The sequence below is a fragment of the Dama dama genome, chromosome 24 (assembly GCF_033118175.1).
Source record: "Dama dama isolate Ldn47 chromosome 24, ASM3311817v1, whole genome shotgun sequence".
In the NCBI taxonomy this organism is placed as follows: Eukaryota; Metazoa; Chordata; class Mammalia; order Artiodactyla; family Cervidae; genus Dama; species Dama dama.
In genome coordinates, this window is record NC_083704.1 from 1,555,957 (window position 1) to 1,579,076 (window position 23,120).

The following is a 23,120-nucleotide window of genomic DNA, read 5'->3' on the forward strand; positions in this document are numbered from 1 at the left end:
CCTGGCCCCCAGGCTCAGGGGCAAGGGCCCGGAGCGAGCACCAGCCCGAAGAGCTTTTCTCCCGGCCTTGGGAGCATTGTGCGGGCCTGGCGGGAACAGCGGGCTGGAGTGCTTGCAAACCGGCCTTTGGAGGCAGAGGGGGAGGTCTTCCAGCGGGAGAGTGCCGGTTGTGCTCAGAGGCCCCACAGGCCAGGGGCAGGACCCAGCAGTGTCCCTGCCCCTGGCAGCCTTGCCCAGACCTTCCTGGCCTCCGGGGGTACAGCCCCACCAAGGGGCAGGCTGCGGGGACTGGGTCCAGACATGCCCGGGCGCCTCCCCAGGCTCATCCCCGCTGGGGCCTTTCCCCTGGGCCTAGGCCTCGGTTTAGGCCTCCTTGGAGAGGAGGTTGCTGGCAGGGGCTGTCTCCACACTGGAAGGTGCTGGAGCTCAGAGGGCCTCGTCAGAGGGAAGGGACCAGCAAGGGGCTGGATGCCCAAGACCTCTTTGGCCCAGCAGCCTCAGGGCAGCAGGGAGAGCAAGAGGCCCAACTTGCCCCTAGGTCGGCTCTGCCCCTTCCCACACAGGCGGCCAGCCCAGCAGCTGCCTGACAGACTCTGGCTCCCCTAGCTCTCTGCCGGTGCAGGGGGCAGGAACAGACGTGTGCATGTGGTTCTGCCTTGGCCTGGGAGTGTGTTCCCCCTGCATTGCCCCCAGGCTCAGGGGCAAGGGCCCGGTGAGAGCACCACCCCGCAGCGCTTTTCTCCCGGGCTTGGGAGCATTGTGCGCGCCTGGTGGGAACAGTGGGCGGGAGTGTTCGCAAACCGGCCTTTGGAGGCAGCCGGGGAGGTCTTCCAGCGGGAGAGGGCCGGATGTGCTCAGAGGCCCCAGAGGCCAGGGGCAGGACCCAGCAGGGCCCCTGCCCCTGGCCAGCCTTGCCCAGACCTTCCTGGCCTCCGGGGGTACTGCCCCACCAAGGGGCAGGCTGCGGGGACTGGGTCCAGACATTCCCGGGCGCCTCCCCAGGTTCATCCCCGCTGGTGCCTTTCCCTGCGACTAGGCCTCGGTTGAGGCCTCCTTGGAGAGGAGGTTGCTGGCAGGGGCTGTCTCCACACTGCAAGGTGCTGGAGCTCAGAGGGCCTCGTCAGATGGAAGGGACCAGCAAGGGGCTGGATGCCCAAGACCTCTTTGGCCCAGCAGCCTCAGGGCAGCAGGGAGAGCAAGAGGCCCAACTTGCCCCTAGGTCAGCTCTGCCCCTTCCCACACAGGCGGCCAGCCAAGCAGCTGCCTGACAGACTCTGGCTCCCGCGAGCTCTCTGCCGGTGCAGGGGGCAGGAACAGACGTGCGCATGTGGTTCTGCCTTGGCCTGGGAGTGTGTTCCCCCTGCCTGGCCCCCAGGCTCAGGGGCAAGGGCCCGGAGAGAGCACCACCCCGAAGCGCTTTTCTCCCGGGCTTGGGAGCATTGTGCGCGCCTGGTGGGAACAGTGGGCGGGAGTGCTTGCAAACCGGCCTTTGGAGGCAGCCGGGGAGGTCTTCTAGTGGGAGAGGGCCGGTTGTGCTCAGAGGCCCCACAGGCCAGGGGCAGGACCCAGCAGGGCCCCTGCCCCTGGCCAGCCTTGCCCAGACCTTCCTGCCTCCGGGGGTACAGCCCCACCAAGGGGCAGGCTGCGGGGACTGGGTCCAGACATGCTCGGGCGCCTCCCCTGGCTCATCCCCGCTGGTGCCTTTCCCCTGGGCCTAGGCCTCGGTTGAGGCCTCCTTGGAGAGGAGGTTGCTGGCAGGGGCTGTCTCCACACTGCAAGGTGCTGGAGCTCAGAGGGCCTCGTCAGAGGGAAGGGACCAGTAAAGGGCTGGATGCCCAAGATGTCTTTGGCCCAGCAGCCTCAGGGCAGCAGGGAGAGCAAGAGGCCCAACTTGCCCCTAGGGCGGCTCTGCCCCTTCCCACACAGGCGGCCAACCCAGCAGCTGCCTGACAGACTCTGGCTCCCCCAACCTCTCTGGCAGTGCAGGGGACAGGAACAGACGAGGGCATGTGGTTCTGCCGTGGCCTGGGAGTGTGTTCCCCCTGCATTGCCCCCAGGCTCAGGGGCAAGGGCCCGGAGAGAGCACCACCCCGAAGTGCTTTTCTCCCGGGCTTGGGAGCATTGTGCGTTCCTGGTGGGAACAGTGGGCGGAGTGTTGGCAAACCGGCCTTTGGAGGCAGCCGGGGAAGTCTTCCAGCGGGAGAGGGCCGGATGTGCTCAGAGGCCCCACAGGCCAGGGGCAGGACCCAGCAGGGCCCCTGCCCCTGGCCAGCCTTGCCCACACCTTCCTGGCCTCCGGGGGTACTGCCCCACCAAGGGTCAGGCTGCGGCGACTGGGTCCAGACATGCCCGGGCGCCTCCCCAGGCTCATTCCCGCTGGTGCCTTTCCCCTGGGCCTAGGCCTCGGTTGAGGCCTCCTTGGAGAGGAGGTTGCTGGAGGGACTGTCTCCACACTGCGAGATGCTGGAGCTCAGAGGGCCTCGTCAGAGGGAAGGGACCAGCAAGGGGCTGGATGCTCAAGACCTCTTTGGCCCAGCAGCCTCAGGGCAGCAGGGAGAGCAAGAGGTCCAACTTGCCCCTAGGTCGGCTCTGCCCCTTCCCACACAGGCAGCCAGCCCAGCAGCTGCCTGGCAGACTCTGGCTCCCCCGAGCTCTCTGCCGGTGCAGGGGGCAGGAACAAACGTGTGCATGTGGTTCTGACTTGGCCTGGGAGTGTGGACCCCCTGCCTGGCCCCCAGGCACAGGGGCAAGGGCCCGGAGAGAGCACCACCCCAAAATTCTTTTCCCCCCGGCTTGGGAGCATTTGCATGCCTGGCGGGAACAGCTAGTGGGAATGCTTGCAAACCGGCCTTTTGGGGCAGCCGGTGAGGTCCTCCATGGGCCCGGAGAGAACACCACCCCGATGCGCTTTTCTCCCGGGCTTGGGAGCAGTGTGCGCGGGTGGCGGGAACAGCAGGCAGGAGTGCTTGCAAACCGGCCTTTGGAGGCAGGCGCGGAGGTCTTCCAAGGGCAAGGAGTGAGCACCACCCCAAAATGCTTTTCTCCCGTGCTTGGGAGCATTGTACACGGCTGGTGGGAACAGCGGGCATGAGTGCTTGCATACCGGCCATTGGAGGCAGCCGGGGAGGTCTTCAAAGGGCCCTGAGAGAGCACCACCCCGAAGCGCTTTTCTCCCGTGATTGGGAGCATTGTGTGCGGCTGGCGGGACAGCGGGAGGGAGTTCTTGCAAACCGGCCTTTGGAGGCAGCCGGGGAGGTCCTCCATGGGCACGGAGAGAACAACACCCCGAAGCGCTTTTCTCCCGGTCTTGGGAGCATTGTGCGCGGCTGGCGGGAACAGCGGGCATGAGTTCTTGCAAACCGGACTTTGGAGGCAGCCGGGCAGGTCTTTCAAGGGCCCGGAGTGAGCACCACCCCAAAATGCTTTTCTCCCGGGCTAGGGAGCATTGTCCTCGGCTGGCGGGAACAGCGGGCCTGAGTGCTTGCAAACCGGCCTTTTGAGGCAGCCGGGCAGGTCTTTCAAGGGCCCGGAGTGAGCACCACCCCAAAATGCTTTTCTCCCGGTCTTGGGAGAATTGTGCATGGCTGGCGGGAACAGCAGGAAGGAGTCCTTGCAAACCGGCCTTTGGAGGCAGCCGGGGAGGTCCCAAAGGCCCGGAGAGAGCACCACCCCGAAGCGCTTTTCTCCCGGGCTTGGGTGCATTGTGCACGTGTGGCGGGAACAGCAGGCAGGAGTGCTTGCAAACCGGCCTTTGGAGGCAGCCGGGGAGGTCTTCCAAGGGCCCGGAGAGAACACCACCTCGAAGCGCTTTTCTCTCGGGTTTTGGAGCATTGTGTGCGGCTAGTGGAACAGCGGGAGGGAATTCTTGCAAACTGGCCTTTGGAGGCAGCCAGAGAAGTCTTCCAAGCGCCCGGAGAGAGCACCACCCCGAAGCGCTTTTCTCCGGGGTTTTGGAACATTGTGTGTGGCTGGCGGGAACAGCGAGTGGGAGTGCTTGCAAAGCGGCCTTTGGGGGCAGCCGGGGACGTCCTCCATGGTCCCGGAGAGAACACCACCCCGAAGCGCTTTTCTCACGGTCTTGGGAGCATTGTGCACGGCTGGCGGGAACAGCGGGCATGAGTGCTTGCAAACTGTCCTTTGGAGGCAGCCGGGGAGGTCTTCCAAGGGCCCGGACTGATCACGACCACAAAATGCTTTTCTCCCGGGCTTGGGAGCATTGTGTGCGGCTGTCGGGAACAGCGGATATGAGTGCTTACAAACCGGCCTTTGGAGGCAGCCCCGGAGGTCTTCCAAGGGCCCGGAGAGAGCACCACCCCAAAATGCTTTTCTCCCGCGCTTGGGAGCATTGTTCGTGGCTGGTGGAAGCAGCGGGAATGAGTACTTCAAACCGGCCTTTGGAGGCACCCGGGGAGGTCTTGAAAGTGCCCGGAGAGAGCACCACCCCGAAGCGCTTTTCTCCCGGGCTTGGGAGCATTGTGCGCGGATGGCGGGAACAGCAGGCAGGAGTTCTTGCAAACTGGCCTTTGGAGGCAGCCGGGGAGGTCTTCCAAGGGCCCGGACTGATCACCACCACAAAATGCTTTTCTCCCGGGCTTGGGAGCATTGTGTGCGGCTGTCGGGAACAGCGGACATGAGTGCTTACAAACCGGCCTTTGGAGGCAGCCCCGGAGGTCTTCCAAGGGCCCGGAGAGAGCACCACCCCAAAATGCTTTTCTCCCGTGCTTGGGAGCATTGTTCGTGGCTGGTGGAAGCAGCGGGAATGAGTACTTCAAACCGGCCTTTGGAGGCACCCGGGGAGGTCTTGAAAGTGCCCGGAGAGAGCACCACCCCGAAGCGCTTTTCTCCCGGGCTTGGGAGCATTGTGCGCGGCTGGCGGGAACAGCAGGCAGGAGTGCTTGCAAACTGGCCTTTGGAGGCAGCCGGGGAGGTCTTCCAAGGGCCCGGAGTGAGCACCACCCCAAAATGCTTTTCTCCCGGGCTTGGGAGCATTGTGCGCGGCTGGTGGGAACAACGGGCATGAGTGCTTGCAAACCGGCCTTTGGAGGCAGCCGGGGACGTCTTCCAAGGGCCCGGAGAGAGCACCACCCCGAAGTACTTTTCTCCCGGGCTTGGAACATTTGCGCGGATGGCGGGAACAGCGAGTGGGAGTGCTTCCAAACCGGCCTTTGGGGGCAGCCGGGGAGGTGTTCCAAGGGCCCGGACTGATCACCACCCCAAAATGCTTTTATCCCGGGCTTGGGAGCATTGTGCGTGGCTGGCGGAAGAAGCGGGAATGAGTATTTACAAACCTGCCTTTGGAGGCAGCCGGGGAGGTCTTGAAAGTGCCCGGAGAGAGCACCACCCTGAAGCGCTTTTCTCCCCGGCTTGGGAGCATTGTGCGCGGCTGGCGGGAACAGCAGGCAGGAGTGATGGCAAACTGGCCTTTGGAGGCAGCCGGGGAGGTCTTCCAAGGGCCTGGAGTGAGCACCACCCCAAAATGCTTTTCTCCCGGGCTTGGGAGCATTGTGCGTGGCTGGCGGGAACAGCAGGAAGGAGTCCTTGCAAACCGGCCTTTGGAGGCAGCCGGGGAGGTCTTCCAAGGGCCTGTAGAGAGCACCACCCCGAAGCGCTTTTCTCCCGGGCTTGGGAGCATTGTGCGCGGGTGGCGGGAACAGCAGGCAAGAGTGCTTGAAAACCGTCCTTTGGAGGCAGCCGGGGAGGTCTTCCAGGGCCCGGTGTGAGCACCACCCCAAAATGCTTTTCTCCCGGGCTTGGGAGCATTGTGCGTGGCTGGTGGGAACAGCGGGCGGGAGTGCTTGCAAACCGGCCTTTGGAGGCAGCCGGGGAGGTCTTCCAAGGGCCAGGAGAGAGCACCACCCAGAAGCGCTTTTCTCCCGGGCTTGGAACATTTGCGCGGATGGCGGGAACAGCAAGTGGGAGTGCTTCCAAACCGGCCTTTGGGGGCACCCCGGGAGTTGTTCCATGGGCACGGAGAGAACACCACCCCGAAGCGCTTTTCTCCGGGGTTTTGGAGGATTGTGCGTGGCTGGCGGGAACAGCGGGCGGGAGTGCTTGCAAACTGGCCTTTGGAGGCAGCCGGGGAGGTCTTCCAAGGGCCCGGAGAGAGCACCATCCCGAAGCACTTTTCTCCCGGAATTGGGAGCATTGTGCGCGGCTGTCGGGAACAGCGGACATGAGTGCTTGCAAACCGGCCTTTGTAGGCAGTCGGGGAGGTCTTCCAAGGGCCCGGAGAGAGCACCACCCCAAAATGCTTTTCTCCCGGGCTTGGGAGCATTGTGTGCGGCTGGCGGGTCAGCGGGAGGGAGTTCCTGAAAACCAGCCTTTGGAGGCAGCCGGGGAGGTCTTCCAAGGGCCGGGAGAGAGCACCACCCCGAAGCGCTTTTCTCCCGGTCTTGGGAGCATTGTGCGCGGCGGGCGGGAACAGCGGGCATGAGTGCTTGCAAACCGGCCTTTGGAGGCAGCCGGGGAGGTCTTCCAAGGGCCCGGAGAGATCACCACCCCGAAGCGCTTTTCTCCCGTGATTGGGCGCATTGTGTGCGGCTGGCGGGACAGCGGGAGGGAGTTCTTGAAAACCAGCCTTTGCAGGCAGCCGGGGAGGTCTTCCAAGGGCCGGGAGAGAGCACCACCCCGAAGCGCTTTTCTCCTGGGCTTGGAGCATTTGCACGGATGGCGGGAACAGCGAGTGGGAGTGCTTGCAAACCGGCCTTTGCGGGCAGCCCGGGAGGTCTTTCTTGGGCCCAGAGAGAACACCACCCCGAAACGCTTTTCTCCCGGGCTTGGGAGCATTGTGCGCGTGTGGCGGGAGAAGCAGGCAGAAGTGCTTGCAAACCGGCCTTGGAGGCAGCCAGGGAGGTCTTCCAAGGGCCCGGAGTGAGCACCACCCAAAAATGCTTTTCTCCCGGGCTAGGGAGCATTGTGCGCGCCTGGTGGGAACAGTGGGCATGAGGGCTTCCAAACCGGCCATTGGAGGCAGCCGGGGAGGTCTTCCAGTGGGAGAGGGCCGGTTGTGCTCAGAGGCCCCACAGGCCAGGGGCAGGACCCAGCAGGGCCCCTGCCCCTGGCCAGCCTTGCCCAGACCTCCTGGCCTCCGGGGGTACTGCCCCACCAAGGGGCAGGCTGCGGGGACTGTGTCCAGACATGTCCGTGCGCCTCCCCAGGATCATCCCCGCTGGTGCCTTTCCCCTGGGCGTAGGCCTCGGTTGAGGCCTCTTTGGAGAGGAGGTTGCTGGCAGGGGCTGTCTCCACACTGCAAGGTGCTGGAGCTCAGAGGGCCTCGTCAGAGGGAAGGGACCAGCAAAGGGCTGGATGCCCAAGACCTCTTTGACCCAGCAGCCTCAGGGCAGCAGGGAGAGCAAGAGGCCCAACTTGCCCCTAGGTCGGCTCTGCCCCGTCCCACACAGGCAGCCAGCCCAGCAGCAGCCTGGCAGTCTCTGGCTCCCCCGAGCTCTCTGCCGGTGTAGGGGGCAGGAACAGACGTGTGCATGTCGTTCTGCATTGGCCTGGGAGTGTGTTCCCCCTGCCTGGCCCCCAGGCTCAGGGGCAAGGGCCCGGAGAGAGCACCACCCCGAAGCGCTTTTCTCCCGGGCTTGGGAGCATTGTGCGTGCCTGGCGGGAACAGCGTGCGGGAGTGCTTGCAAACCGGCCTTTGGAGGCAGACGGGGAGGTCTTCCAGTGGGAGAGTGCCGGTTGTGCTCAGACGCCCCACAGGCCAGGGGCAGGACCCAGCAGTGTTCCTGCCCCTGGCAGCCTTGCCCAGACCTTCCTGGCTTCCGGGGGTACTGCCCCACCAAGGGGCAGGCTGCGGGGACTGGGTCCAGACATGGCCGGGCGCCTCCCCAGGCTCATCCCCGCTGGTGCCTTTCCCTAGGGCCTAGGCCTCGGTTGAGGCCTCCTTGGAGAAGAGGTTGCTGGCAGGGGCTGTCTCCACACTGCAAGGTGCTTGAGCTTAGAGGGCCTCGTCAGCGGGAAGGGACCAGCAAGGGGCTGGATGCACAAGACCTCTTTGGCCTAGCAGCCTCAGGGCAGCAGGGAGAGCAAGAGGCCCAACTTGCCCCTAGGTCGGCTCTGCCCTGTCCCACACATGCAGCCAGCCCAGCAGCAGCCTGGCAGTCTCTGGCTCCCCCGAGCTCTCTGCCGGTGTAGGGGGCAGGAACAGACGTGTGCATGTCGTTCTGCCTTGGCCTGGGAGTGTGTTTCCCCTGCGTGGCCCCCAGGCTCAGGGGCAAGGGCCCGGAGAGAGCACCACCCCGAAGCGCTTTTCTCCCGGGCTTGGGAGCAATGTGCGCGGCTGGCGGGAACAGCAGGCAGCAGTGCTTGAAAACTGGCCTTTGGAAGCAGCCGGGGAGGTCTTCCAAGGGCCCGGAGTGAGCACCACCCCAAAATGCTTTTCTCCCGGGCTTGGGAGCATTGTGCGTGGCTGGTGGGAACAACGGGCATGAGTGCTAGCAAACCGGCATTTGGAGGCAGCCGGGGACGTCTTACAAGTGCCCGGAGAGAGCACCACCCCGAAGCACTTTTCTCCCGGGCTTGGGAGCATTGTGCGTGGCTGGCGGGAACAGCAGGAAGGAGTCCTTGCAAACCGGCCTTTGGAGGCAGCCGGGGAGGTCTTCCAAGGGCCTGTAGAGAGCACCACCCCGAAGCGCTTTTCTCCCGGGCTTGGGAGCATTGTGCACGGGTGGCGGGAACAGCAGGCAGGAGTGCTTGAAAACCGGCCTTTGGAGGCAGCCGGGGAGGTCTTCCAGGGCCCGGTGTGAGCACCACCCCAAAAAGCTTTTCTCCCGGGCTTGGAGGCATTGTGCGCGGCTGGTGGGAACAGCGGGCATGAGTGCTTGCAAACCAGCCATTGGAGGCAGACGGGGAGGTCTTCCAAGGGCCCAGAGAGAGCACCACCCCGAAGCGCTTTTCTCCCGTGATTGGGAGCATTGTGCGCGGCTGGCGGGAACAGCGGGCGGGAGTGCTTGCAAACCCGCCTTTGGAGGCAGCCGGGGAGGTCTTCCAAGGGCCCGGAGTGAGCACCACCCCAAAATGCTTTTCTCCCAGGCTTGGGAGCATTGTGCGTGGCTGGCGGGAACAGCAGGAAGGAGTCCTTGCAAACCAGCCTTTGGAGGCAGCCGGGGAGGTCTTCCAAGGGCCTGTAGAGAGCACCACCCCGAAGCGCTTTTCTCCCGGGCTTGGACATTTGCGCGGATGGCGGGAACAGCGAGTGGGAGTGCTTCCTAACCGGCCTTTGGGGGCACCCCGGGAGGTTTTCCATGGGCACGGAGAGAACACCACCCCGAAGCGCTTTTCTCCGGGGTTTTGGAGGATGTGCGTGGCTGGCGGGAACAGCGAGTGGGAGTGCTTGCAAACCGGCCTTTGGAGGCAGTCGGGGAGGTCTTCCAGTGGGAGAGGGCCGGTCGTGCTCAGAGGCCCCACAGGCCAGGGGCAGGACCCAGCAGGGCCCCTGCCCCTGGACAGCCTTGCCCAGACCTTCCTGGTCTCCGGGGGTACTGCCCCACCAAGGGGCAGGCTGCGGGGCCTGGGTCCAGACATTCCCGGGCTACTCCCAAGGCTCATCCCCGCTGGTGCCTTTCCCCTGGGCCTAGGCCTCGGTTGAGGCCTCCTTGGAGAGGAGGTTGCTGACAGGGTCTGTCTCCACACTGCGAGGTGCTGGAGCTCAGAGGGCCTCGTCAGAGGGAAGGGAACAGCAAGGGGCTGGATGCCCAAGACCTCTTTGGCCAAGGAGCCTCAGGGCAGCAGGGAGAGCAAGAGGCCCAACTTGCCCCTAGGTCGGCTCTGCCCCTTCCCGCACAGGCAGCCAGCCCAGCACCTGCCTGACAGACTCTGGCTCCCCCAAGCTCTCTGCCGGTGCAGGGGGCAGGAACAGACGTGTGCATGTGGTTCTGCCTTGGCCTGGGAGTGTGGAACCCCTGCCTGGCCCCCAGGCTCAGGGCAAAGGGCACGGAGATAGCACCACCCTGAAGGGCTTTTCTTCCGGGCTTGGGAGCATTGTGCGCGGCTGGCGGGAACAGCGGGATTGAGTGCTTGCAAACCGGCCTTTGGAGGCAGCCGGGGAGGTCTTCCACGGGCCGGGAGAGAGTACCACCCCGAAGCGCTTTTCTCCCGGGCTTGGGAGCATTGTGCGCGGCTGGCGGGAACAGCGGGCATGAGTGCTTGCAAACCGGCCTTTGGAGGCAGCCGGGGAGGTCTTCCAAGGGCCCGGAGAGAGCACCACCCCGAAGCGCTTTTCTCCCGGGTTTGGGAGCATTGTGCGTGCCTGGCGGGAACAGCGGGCGGGAGTCTCGGCAATCCGGCCTTTGGAGGTAGCCGGGGAGGTCTTCCAGTGGGAGAGGGCCGGTTGTGCTCAGAGGACCCACAGGCCAGGGGCAGGACCCAGCAGGGCCCCTGCCCCTGGCCAGCCTTGCCCAGACATTCCTGGCCTTTGGGGGTACTGTCCCACCAAGGGGCAGGCTGCGGGGACTGGGTCCAGACATGCCCGGGCACCTCCCCAGGCTCATCCCTGCTGGTGCCTTTCCCCTGGGCCTAGGCCTCGGGTGAGGCGTCCTTGGAGAGGAGGCTGCTGGCAGGGGCTGTCTCCACACTGCAAGGTGCTGGAGCTCAGAGGGCCTCGTCAGAGGGAAAGGACCAGCAAGGGGCTCGATGCCCAAGACCTCTTTGGCCCAGCAGCCTCAGGGCAGCAGGCATAGCAAGCGGCCCAACTTGCCCCAAGGTCGGCTCTGCCACTTCCCACACAGACGGCCAGCCCAGCAGCTGCCTGACAGACTCTGGCTCCCCAGTGCTCTCTTCCGGTGCAGGGGCAGGAAGAGACGTGTGCATGTGGTTCTGCCTTGGCCTTGGAGTGTGGACCCGCTGCCTGTCCCCCAGGCTCAGGGGCAAGGGCCCGGTGAGAACACCACCGCGAAGCGCTTTTCTCCCGGGCTTGGGAGCATTGTGCGTGCCTGGCGGGAACAGGGGGCGCGAGTGTTGGCAAACCGGCCTTTGGAGGCTGTCGGTGAGGTCTTCCAGCGGGAGAGGGCCGGTTGTGCTCAGAGGCCCCACAGGCCAGGGGCAGGACCCAGCAGGGCCCCTGCCCCTGGCCAGCCTTGCCCAGACCTTCCTGGCCTCCGTGGGTACTGCCCCACCAAGGGGCAGGCTGCGGGGACTGGATCCAGACATGCCCGGGCACCTCCACTGGCTCATCCCCGCTGGTGCCTTTCCCCTGGGCCTAGGCCTCGTGTGAGGCGTCCTTGGAAAGGAGGCTGCTGGCAGGGGCTGTCTCCACACTGCAAGGTGCTGGAGCTCAGAGGGCCTCGTCAGAGGGAAGGGACCAGCAAGGGGCTGGATGCCCAAGACCTCTTTGGCCCAGCAGCCTCAGGGCAGCAGGGAGAGCAAGAGGCCCAACTTGCCCCTAGGTCCGCTCTGCCCCTTCCCACACAGGCAGCCAGCCCAGCAGCTGCCTGACAGACTCTGGCTCCCCCAAGCTCTCTGCCGGTGCAGGGGGCAGGAACAGACGTGTGCATGTGGTTCTGCCTTGGCCTGGGAGTGTGGAACCCCTGCCTGTCCCCCAGGCTCAGGGGAAAGGGCACGGAGATAGCACCACCCCGAAGGGCTTTTCTCCCGGGCTTGGGAGCATTGTGCGCGCCTAGTGGGAACAGTGGGCGAGAGTGCTTGCAAACCGTCTGTTGGAGGCAGCCGGGGAGGTCTTCCAGTGGGAGAGGGCCGGTTGTGCACAGAGGCCCCGTAGGGCAGGGGCAGGACCCAGCAGGGCCCCTGTCCGTGTCCAGCCTTGCCCAGACCTTCCTGGCCTACGGGGGTACTGCCCCACCAAGGGGCAGGCTGCGGGGACTGGGTCCAGACATGCCCGGGCGCCTCCCCAGTCTCATCCCCGCTGGTGCCTTTCCCCTGGGCCTAGGCCTCGGTTAAGGCCTCCTTGGAGAGGAGGTTGCTGGCAGGGGCTGTCTCCACACTGCAAGGTGCTGGAGCTCAGAGGGCCTCGTCAGTGGGAAGGGACCAGCAAGAGGCTGGATGCCCAAGACCTCTTTGGCCCAGCAGCCTCAGGGCAGCAGGGAGAGCAAGAGGCCCAACTTGCCCCTAGGTCGGCTCTGCCCCTTCCCACACAGGCAGCCAACCCAGCAGCTGCCTGGCAGACTCTGGCTCCCTCGAGCTCTCTGCCGGTCCAGGGGGCAGGAAGAGACGTGTGCATGTGGTTCTGCCTTGGCCTGGGAGTGTGTTCCCCCTGCATTGCCCCCAGGCTCAGGGGCAAGGGCCCGGAGAGAGCACCACCCCGAAGCGCTTTTCTCCCGGGCTTGGGAGCATTGTGCGCGGCTGGCGGGAACAGCGGGATTGAGTGCTTGCAAACCGGCCTTTGGAGGCAGCCGGGGAGTTCTTCCAAGGGCCAGGAGAGAGCACAACCCCGAAGCGCTTTTCTCCCGGGCTTGGGAGCTTTGTGCGCGGCTGGCGGGAACAGCGGGCATGAGTGCCTGCAAACCGGCCTTTGGAGGCAGGCGGGGAGGTCTTCCAAGGGCCCGGAGAGAGCACCACCCCGAAGCGCTTTTCTCCCGTGATTGGGAGCATTGTGTGCGGCTGGCGGGACAGCGGGAGGGAGTTCTTGAAAACCAGCCTTTGGAGGCAGCCGGGGAGGTCTTCCAAGGGCCGGGAGAGAGCACCACCCCGAAGCGCTTTTCTCCTGGGCTTTGAGCATTTGCACGGATGGCGGGAACAGCGATTGGGAGTGCTTGCAAACCGGCCTTTGGGGGCAGCCCGGGAGGTCTTTCTTGGGCCCAGAGAGAACACCACCCCGAAACGCTTTTCTCCCGGGCTTGGGAGCATTGTGCGCGGGTGGCGGGAACAGCAGGCAGAAGTGCTTGCAAACCGGCCTTGGAGGCAGCCGTGGAGGTCTTCCAAGGGCCCGGAGTGAGCACCACCCAAAAATGCTTTTCTCCCGGGCTTGGGAGCATTGTGCGCGGATGGTGGGAACAGCGGGCATGAGGGCTTGCAAACCGGCCATTGGAGGCAGCCGGGGAGGTCGTCCAGCGGGAGAGGGCCGGTTGTGCTCAGAGGCCCCACAGGCCAGGGGCAGGAACCAGCAGGGCCCCTGCCCCTGGCCAGCATTGCCCAGATCTTCCTGGCCTCCGGGGGTACTGCCCCACCAAGGGGCAGGCTGCGGGGACTGGGTCCAGAAATGCCCGGGCGCCTCCCCAGGCTCATCCCCGCTGGTGCCTTTCCCCTGGGCCTAGGCCTCGGTTGAGGCCTCCTTGGAGAGGAGGTTGCTGGCAGGGGCTGTCTCCACACTGCAAGGTGCTGGAGCTCAGAGGGCCTCGTCAGAGGGAAGGGACCAGCAAGGGGCTGGATGCCCAAGACCTCTTTGGCCCAGCAGCCTCAGGGCAGCAGGGAGAGCAAGAGGCCCAACTTGCCCCTAGGTCGGCTCTGCCCCTTCCCACACAGGCGGCCAGCCCAGCAGCTGCCTGACAGACTCTGGCTCCCCCGAGCTCTCTGCCGGTGCAGGGGGCAGGAACAGACGTGTGCATATGGTTCTGCCTTGGCCTGGGAGTGTGTTCCCCCTGCCTGTCACCCAGGATCAGGGGCAAGGGCCCGGAGAGAGCACCACCCAGAAGCGCTTTTCTCCCGGGATTGGGAGCATTGTGCGTGCCTGGCGGGAACAGCGGGCAGGAGTGTCGGCAATCCGGCCTTTGGAGGCAGCCGGGGAGGTCTTCCAGCGGGAGAGGGCCGGTTGTGCTCAGAGGACCCACAGGCCAGGGGCAGGACCCAGCAGGGCCCCTGCCCCTGGCCAGCCTTGCCCAGACCTTCCTGGCCTTTGGGGGTACTGTCCCACCAAGGGGCAGGCTGCGGGGACTGGGTCCAGACATGCCCGGGCACCTCCCCAGGCTCATCCCCGCTGGTGCCTTTCCCCTGGACCTAGGCCTCGGTTGAGGCCTCCGTGGAGAGGAGGTTGCTGGCAGGGGCTGTCTCCACACTGCAAGGTGCTGGAGCTCAGAGGGCCTCGTCAGAGGGAAGGGACCAGCAAGGGGCTGGATGCCCAAGACCTCTTTGGCCCAGCAGCCTCAGGGCAGCAGGGAGAGCAAGAGGCCCAACTTGCCCCTAGGTCGGCTCTGCCCCTTCCCACACAGGCGGCCAGCCCAGCAGCTGCCTGACAGACTCTGGCTCCCCCCAGCTCTCTGCCGGTGGAGGGGGCAGGAACAGACGTGTGCATGTGGTTCTGCATTGGCCTGGGAGTGTGGATCCCCTGCCTGGCCCCCAGGCTCAGGGGCAAGGGCCCGGAGAGAGCACCACCCCGAAGCGCTTTTCTCCCGGGCTTGGGAGCATTGTGCGTGCCTGGCGGGAACAGCGGGCACGAGTGTTGGCAAACCGGCCTTTGGAGGCAGCCGGGGAGGTCTTCCAGCGGGAGAGGGCCGGTTGTGCTCAGAGGCCCCACAGGCAAGGGGCAGGACCCAGCAGGGCCCCTGCCCCTGACCAGCCTTGCCCAGACGTTCCTGGCCTCCGGGGGTACTGCCCCACCAAGGGGCAGGCTGCGGGGACTGGGTCCACACAGGCCTGGGCGCCTCCCCAGGCTCATCCCCGCTGGTGCCTTTCCCCTGGACCTAGGCCTCGGTTTAGGCCTCCTTGGAGAGGAGGTTGCTGGCAGGGGCTGTCTCCACACTGCAAGGTGCTGGAGCTCAGAGGGCCTCGTCAGAGGGAAGGGACCAGCAAGGGGCTGGATGCCCAAGACCTCTTTGGCCCAGCAGCCTCAGGGCAGCAGGGAGAGCAAGAGGCCCAACTTGCCCCTAGGTCGGCTCTGCCCCTTCCCACACAGGCTGCCAGCCCAGCATCTGCCTGACAGACTCTGGCTCCCCCGAGCTCTCTGCCGGTGCAGGGGGCAGGAACAGACGTGTGCATGTGGTTCTGCCTTGGCCTGGGAGTGTGTTCCCCCTGCATTGCCCCCAGGCTCAGGGGCAAGGGCCCGGTGAGAGCACCACCCCGAAGCGCTTTTCTCCCGGGCTTGGGAGCATTGTGCGTGCCTGGCGGGAACAGTGGGCGCGAGTGTTGGCAAACCGGCCTTTGGAGGCACTCGGGGAGGTCTTCCAGCGGGAGAGGGCCGGTTGTGCTCAGAGGCCCCACAGGCCAGGGGCAGGAACCAGCAGGGCACCTGCCCCTGGCCAGCCTTGCCCAGCCTTCCTGGCCTCCAGGGGTACTGAGCCACCAAGCGGCAGGCTGAGGGGACTGGGTCCAGACATTCCCGGGCGCCTCCCCAGGCTCATCCCCGCTGGTGCCTTTCCCCTGGGCCTAGGCCTCAGTGAGGCCTCCTTGGAGAGGAGGTTGCTGGCAGGGGCTGTCTCCACACTGCAAGGTGCTGGAGCTCAGAGGGCCTCGTCAGAGGGAAGGGACCAGCAAGGGGCTGGATGCCCAAGACCTCTTTGGCCCAGCAGCCTCAGGGCAGCAGGGAGACCAAGAGGCCCAACTTGCCCCTAGGTCGGCTCTGCCCCTTCCCACACAGGCAGCCAGCCCAGCAGCTGCCTGGCAGACTCTGGCTCCCCCGAGCTCTCTGCCGGTTCAGGGGGCAGGAACAGACGTGTGCATGTGGTTCTGACTTGGCCTGGGATTGTGGAACCCCTGCCTGGCCCCCAGGCTCAGGGGAATGGGCACGGAAAGAGCACCACCCCGAAGCGCTTTTCTCCCGGGTTTGGGAGCATTGAGTGCCTGGCGGGAACAGCGGGCGGGAGTGCTTGCAAACCGGCCTTTGAGGACAGCCGGGGAGGTCTTCCAGTGGGAGAGGGCGGGTTGTGCTCAGAGGCCCCACAGGCCAGGGGCAGGACCCAGCAGGGCCCCTGCCCCTGACCAGCCTTGCCCAGACCTTCCTGCCCTCCGGGGGTACTGCCCCACCAAGGGGCAGGCTGCGGGGACTGGGTCCAGACATGCCCGGGCTCGTCCCCAGTCTCATCCCCGCTGGTGCCTTTCCCCTGGGCCTAGGTCTCGGTTGAGGCCTCCTTGGAGAGGAGGTTGCTGGCAGGGGCTGTCTCCACACTGCAAGGTGCTGGAGCTCATAGGGCCTCGGCAGAGGGAAGGGACCAGCAAGGGGCTGGATGCCCAAGACCTCTTTGGCCCAGCAGCCTCAGGGCAGCAGGGAGAGCAAGAGGCCCAACTTGCCCCTAGGTCGGCTCTGCCCCTTGCCACACAGGCTGCCAGCCCAGCAGCTGCCTGACAGATTCTGGCTCCCCCGAGCTCTCTGCCGGTGCAGGGGGCAGGAAGAGACGTGTGCATGTGGTTCTGCCTTGGCCTGGGAGTGTGTTCCCCCTGCATTGCCCCCAGGCTCAGGGGCAAGGGCCCGGTGAGAGCACCACCCCGAAGCGCTTTTCTCCCGGGCTTGGGAGCATTGTGCGTGCCTGGCGGGAACAGCGGGCGCGAATGTTGGCAAACCGACCTTTGGAGGCAGTCGGGGAGGTCTTCCAGCGGGAGAGGGCCGGTCGTGCTCAGAGGCCCCACAGGCCAGGGGCAGGAACCAGCAGGGCGCCTCCTGGCCAGCCTTGCCCAGCCTTCCTGGCCTCCAGGGGTACTGAGCCACCAAGCGGCAGGCTGAGGGGACTGGGTCCAGACATTCCCGGGCGCCTCCCCAGGCTCATCCCCGCTGGTGCCTTTCCCCTGGGCCTAGGCCTCAGTGAGGCCTCCTTGGAGAGGAGGTTGCTGGCAGGGGCTGTCTCCACACTGCGAGGTGCTGGAGCTCAGAGGGCCTCGTCAGAGGGAAGGAACCAGCAAGGGGCTGGATGCCCAAGACCTCTTTGGCCCAGCAGCCTCAGGGCAGCAGGGAGAGCAAGAGGCCCAACTTGCCCCTAGGTCGGCTCTGCCCCTTCCCACACAGGCAGCCAGCCCAGCAGCTGCCTGGCAGACTCTGGCTCCCCCGAGCTCTCTGCCGGTGCAGGGGGCAGGAACAGACGTGTGAATGTGGTTCTGACTTGGCCTGGGATTGTGGAACCCCTGCCTGGCCCCCAGGCTCAGGGGAAAGGGCACGGAAAGAGCACCACCCCGAAGCGCTTTTCTCCCGGGTATGGGAGCATTGAGTGCCTGGCGGGAACAGCGGGCGGGAGTGCTTGCAAACCGGCCTTTGAGGACAGCCGGGGAGGTCTTCCAGTGGGAGAGGGCCGGTTGTGCTCAGAGGCCCCACAGGCCAGGGGCAGGACCCAGCAGGGCCCCTGCCCCTGACCAGCCTTGCCCAGACCTTCCTGCCCTCCGGGGGTACTGCCCCACGAAGGGGCAGCCTGCGGGGTCTGGGTCAAGACATTCCCGGGCGCCTCCCCAGGCTCATCCCCGCTGGTGCCTTTCCCCTGGGCCTAGGCCTCGGTTGAGGCCTCCTTGGAGAGGAGGTTGCTGGCAGGGTCTGTCTCCACACTGCGAGGTGATGGTGCTCAGAAGGCCTCGTCAGAGGGAAGGGACCAGCAAGGGGCTGGATGCCCAAGACCACTTTGGCCCAGCAGCCTCAGGGCAGCAGGGAGAGCAAGAGGCTCATCTTGACCCTAGGTCGGCTCTGCCCCTTCCCACACAGGCCGCCAGCCCAGCAGCTGCCTGACAGACTCTGGCTCCCCCGAGCTCTCTGCCGGTGCAGGGGGCAGGAACAGACGTGTGCATGTGGTTCTGACTTGGCCTGGGAGTGTGGAACCCCTGCCTGGCCCCCAGGCTCAGGGGCAAGGGCCCGGAGAGAGCACCACCCCGAAGCGCTTTTCTCCCGGGATTGGGAGCATTGTGCGCGCGTGGCGGGAACAGCGGGCGGGAGTGTTTGCAAACCGGCCTTTGGAGGCAGCCGGGGAGGTTTTCCAGTGGGAGAGGGCCGGTTGTGCTCAGAGGCCCCACAGGCAAGGGGTAGGACCCAGCATGGCCCCTGCCCCTGGCCAGCCTTGCCCAGACCTTCCTGGCCTCCGGGTGTACTGCCCCACCAAGGGGCAGGCTGCGGGGACTGGGTCCAGACATTCCCGGGCGCCTCCCCAGGCTCATCCCCGCTGGTGCCTTTCCCCTGGGCCTAGGCCTCGGTTGAGGCCTCCTTGGAGAGGAGGTTGCTGGCAGGGGCTGTCTCCACACTGCAAGGTGCTGGAGCTCAGAGGGCCTCGTCAGAGGGAAGGGACCAGCAAGGGGCTGGATGCCCAAGACTTCTTTGGCCCAGCAGCCTCAGGGCAGCAGGGAGAGCAAGAGGCCCAACTTGCCCCTAGGTCGGCTCTGCCCCTTCCCACACAGGCGGCCAGCCCAGCAGCTGCCTGACAGACACTGGCTCCCCCGAGCTCTCTGCCGGTGCAGGGGGCAGGAACAGACGTGTGCATGTGGTTCTGCCTTGGTCTGGGAGCGTGTTCCCCCTGCCTTGCCCATAGGCTCAGGGGCAAGGGCCCGGAGAGAGCACCACCCCGAAGCGCTTTTCTCCCGGGCTTGGTAGCATTGTGCGCGCCTGGTGAGAACAGAGGGCGGGAGTGTTGGCAAACCGGCCTTTGGAGGCAGCCGGGGAGGTCTTCCAGCGGGAGAGGGCCGGATGTGCTCAGAGGCCCCACAGGCTAGGGGCAGTACGCAGCAGGTCCCCTGCCCCTGGCCGGCCTTGCCGAGACCTACCTGGCCTCCGGGGGTACTGCCCCACCAAGGGGCAGGCTGCGGGGACTGGGTCCAGACATGCCTGGGCGCCTCCCCAGGCTCATCCCCGCTGGTGCCTTTCCCCTGGGCCTAGGCCTCGGTTGAGGCCTCCTTGGAGAGGAGGTTGCTGGCAGGGGCTGTCTCCACACTGCGAGGTGCTGGAACTCAGAGGACCTTGTCAGAGGGAAGGGACCAGCAAGGGGCTGGATGCGAAAGACGTCTTTGGCCCAGCAGCCTCAGGGCAGCAGGGAGAGCAAGAGGCCCAACTTGCCCCTAGGTCGGCTCTGCCCCTTCCCACACAGGCAGACAGCCCAGCAGCTGCCTGGCAGACTCTGGCTCCCCCGAGCTCTCTGCCGGTGCAGGGGACAGGAACAGACATGTGCATGTGGTTCTGCCTTGGTCTGGGAGTGTGTTCCCCCTGCCTTGCCCACAGGCTCAGGGGCAAGGGCCCGGAGAGAGCACTAACCCGAAGCGCTTTTCTCCCGGACTTGGGAACATTGTGCGTGCCTGGCGGGAACAGCGGGCAGGAGTGTTGGCAAACTGGCCTTTGGAGGCAGCCGGGGAGGTCTTCCAGCGGGAGAGGGCCGGTTGTGCTCAGAGGCCCTACAGGCCAGGGGCAGGACCCAGCAGGGCCCCTGCCCCTGGCCAGCCTTGCCCAGACCTTCCTGGCCTCCGGGGGTACTGCCCCACCAAGGGGCAGGCTGCGGGGAATGGGTCCAGACATGCCCGGGCGCCTCCCCAGGCTCATCCCCGCTGGTGCCTTTCCCCTGGTCCTAGGCCTCGGTTGAGGCCTCCTTGGAGAGGAGGTTGCTGGAAGGGGCTGTCTCCACACTGCCAGGTGCTGGAGCTCAGAGGGCCTCGTCAGAGGGAAGGGACCAGCAAGGGGCTGGATGCCCAAGACCTCTTTGGCCCAGCAGCCTCAGGGCAGCAGGGAGAGCAAGAGGCCCAACTTGCCCCTAGGTCGGCTCTGCCCCTTGCCACACAGACGGCCAGCCCAGCAGCTGCCTGACAGACTCTGGCTCCCCCGAGCTCTCTGCCGGTGCAGGGGCAGGAACAGACGGGTGCATGTGGTTCTGCCTTGGCCTGGGAGTGTGGAACCCCTGCCGGGCCCCCAGGCTCAGGGGCAGGGGCCCGGAGAGAGCACCACACCGAAGCGGTTTTCTCCCTGGCTTGGGAGCATTGTGCGTGCCTGGCGGGAACAGCTGGCGGGAGTGTTGGCAAATCGGCCTTTGGAGGCAGCCGGGGAGGTCTTCCAGTGGGAGAGGGCCGGTTGTGCTCAGAGGCCCCACAGGCCATGGGCAGGACCCAGCAGGGCCCCTGCCCCTGGCCAGCCTTGCCCAGATCTTCCTGGCCTCCGGGGGTACTGCCCCACCAAGGGGCAGGCTGCGGGGCCTGGGTCCAGACATGCCCGGTCGCCTCCCAGGCTCAACCCCGCTGGTGCCTTTCCCCTAGGCCTAGGCCTCGGTTGAGGCCTCCTTGGAGAGGAGGTTGCTGGCAGGGGCTGTCTCCACACTGCAAGGTGCTGGAGCTCAGAGGGCCTCGTCAGAGGGAAGGGACCAGCAAGGGGCTGGATGCCCAAGACCTCTTTGGCCCAGCAGCCTCAGGGCAACAGGGAGAGCAAGAGGCCCAACTTGCCCCTAGGTCGGCTCTGCCCGTTCCCACATAAGCGGCCAGCCCAGCAGCTGCGTGACAGACACTGGCTCCCCCGAGCTCTCTGCCGGTGCAGGGGGCAGGAACAGACGTGTGCATGTGGTTCTGCCTTGGCCTGGGAGTGTGGACCCCCTGCCTGGCCCCCAGGCTCAGGGGGAAGAGCCCGGAGAGAGCACCACACCGAAGCGCTTTTCTCCCGGGCTTGGGAGCATTGTGCGCGCCTGGCGGGAACAGCGGGCCTGAGTGCTTGCATACTGGCCATTGGAGGCAGCCGGGGAGGTCTTCAAAGCGCCCTGAGAGAGCACCACCCCGAAGCGCTTTTCTCCGGGGTTTTGGAACATTGTGCGTGGCTGGCGGGAACAGCGAGTGGGAGTGCTTGCAAACCGGCCTTTGGGGGCAGCCGGGGAGGTCCTCCATGGTCCCGGAGAGAACACAACCCCGAAGCGCTTTTCTCACGGTCTTGGGAGCATTGTGCGCGGCTGGCGGGAACAGCGGGCATGAGTGCTTGCAAACTGTCCTTTGGAGGCAGCCGGGGAGGTCTTCCAAGGGCCCGGACTGATCACCACCCCAAAATGCTTTTCTCCCGGGCTTGGGAGCAATGTGCGCGGCTGTCGGGAACAGCGGACATGAGTGCTTGCAAACCGGCCTTTGGAGGCAGCCGGGGAGGTCTTCCAAGGGCCCGGAGAGAGCACCACCCCAAAATGCTTTTCTCCCGGGCTTGGGAGCATTGTGCACGGCTGGCGGGAACAGCAGGCAGGAGTGCTTGCAAATTGGCCTTTGGAGGCAGCCGGGGAGGTCTTCCATGGGCCCGGAGTGAGCACCACCCCAAAATGCTTTTCTCCCGGGCTTGGGAGCATTGTGCGCGGCTGGTGGGAACAACGGGCATGAGTGCTTTAAACCGGCCTTTGGAGGCAGCCGGGGACGTCTTCCAAGGGCTTGTAGAGAGCACCACCCCGAAGCGCTTTTCTCCCGGGCTTGGAACATTTGCGCGGATGGCGGGAACAGCGAGTGGGAGTGCTTCCAAACCGGTCTTTGGGGGCAGCCGGGGAGGTCTTCCAAGGGCCCGGACTGATCACCACCCAAAAATGCTTTTCTCCCGGGCTTGGGAGCATTGTGCGCGGCTGGCGGGACAGCGGGAGGGAGTTCTTGCAAACCGGCCTTTGGAGGCAGCCGGGGAAGTCTTCCAAGGGCCAGGAGAGAGCACCACCCCGAAGCGCTTCTCTCCCGTGTTTTGGAGCATTGTGTGTGGCTGGCGGGAACACCGAGTGGGAGTGATTGCAAACCGGCCTTTGGGGGCAGCCGGGGAGGTCCTCCATGGGCACGGAGAGAACACCACCCCAAAGCGCATTTCTCGAAGTCTTGGGAGCATTGTGCGAGGCTGGCGGGAACAGCGGGCATGAGTTCTTGCAAATGGCACTTTGGAGGCAGCCGGGGAGGTCTTCCAAGGGCCCGGAGTGAGCACCACCCCAAAATGCTTTTCTCCCGGGCTTGGGAGCATTGTACGTGGCTGGAGGAAACAGAGGGCATGAGTGCTTGCAAACCGGCCTTTTGAGGCAGCCGGGGTGCTCTTCCAAGGGACCGGAGAGAGCACCACCCCAAATGCTTTTCTCCCGGACTTGGGTGCATTGTGCGCAGCTGGCGGGAACAGCGGGAATGAGTACTTGCAAACCGGCCTTTGGAGGTAGCCGGGGAGGTCTTCCAAGGGCCCGGAGAGAACACCATCCCGAAGCACTTTTCTCCCGGGATTGGGAGCATTGTGCGTGGCTGGCGGGAGCAGCAGGAAGGAGTCCTTGCAAACCGGCCTTTGGAGGCAGGCGGGGAGGTCTTCCAAAGGCCCGGAGAGAGCACCACCCCGAAGCACTCTTCTCCCGGGCTTGGGTGCATTCTGCACATGTGGCAGGAACAGCAGGCAGGAGTGCTTGCAAACCGGCCTTTGGAGGCAGCCGGGGAAGTCTTCCAAGGTCCCGGAGAGAGCACCACCTCGAAGCACTTTTCTCACGGGTTTTGGAGCATTGTGTGCGGCTGGTGGGAAAGCGGGAGGGAATTCTTGCAAACCGGCCTTTGGAGGCAGCCAGAGAAGTCTTCCAAGGGCCCGGAGAGAACACCACCCCGAAACGCTTTTCTCCCGGGCTTGGGAGCATTGTGCGCGGGTGGCGGGAACAGCAGTCAGAAGTGCTTGCAAACCGGCCTTGGAGGCAGCCGGGGAGGTCTTCCAAGGGCCCGGAGTGAGCACCACCCAAAAATGCTTTTCTCCCGGGCTTGGGAGCATTGTGCGCGGCTGGTGGGAACAGCGGGCATGAGGGCTTGCAAACCGGCCATTGGAGGCAGCCGGGGAGGTCTTCCAGCGAGAGAGGGCCGGTTGTGCTCAGAGGCCCCACAGGCCAGGGGCAGGACCCAGCAGGGCCCCTGCCCCTGGCCAGCCTTGCCCAGACCTTCCTGGCCTCCGGGGGTACTGCCCCACCAAGGGGCAGGATGCGGGGACTGGGTCCAGACATGCCCGGGCGCCTCCCCAGGCTCATCCCCGCTGGTGCCTTTCCCCTGGGCCTAGGCCTCGGTTGAGGCCTCCTTGGAGAGGAGGTTGCTGGCAGGGGCTGTCTCCACACTGCAAGGTGCTGGAGCTCAGAGGGCCTCGTCAGAGGGAAGGGACCAGCAAGGGGCTGGATGCCCAAGACCTCTTTGGCCCAGCAGCCTCAGGGCAGCAGGGAGAGCAAGAGGCCCAACTTGCCCCTAGGTCGGCTCTGCCCCTTCCCACACAGGCAGACAGCCCAGCAGCTGCCTGACAGACTCTGGCTCCCCCGAGCTCTCTGCCGGTGCAGGGGGCAGGAACAGACGTGTGCATGTGGTTCTGCCTTGGCCTAGGAGTGTGTTCCCCCTGCATTGCCCCCAGGCTCAGGGGC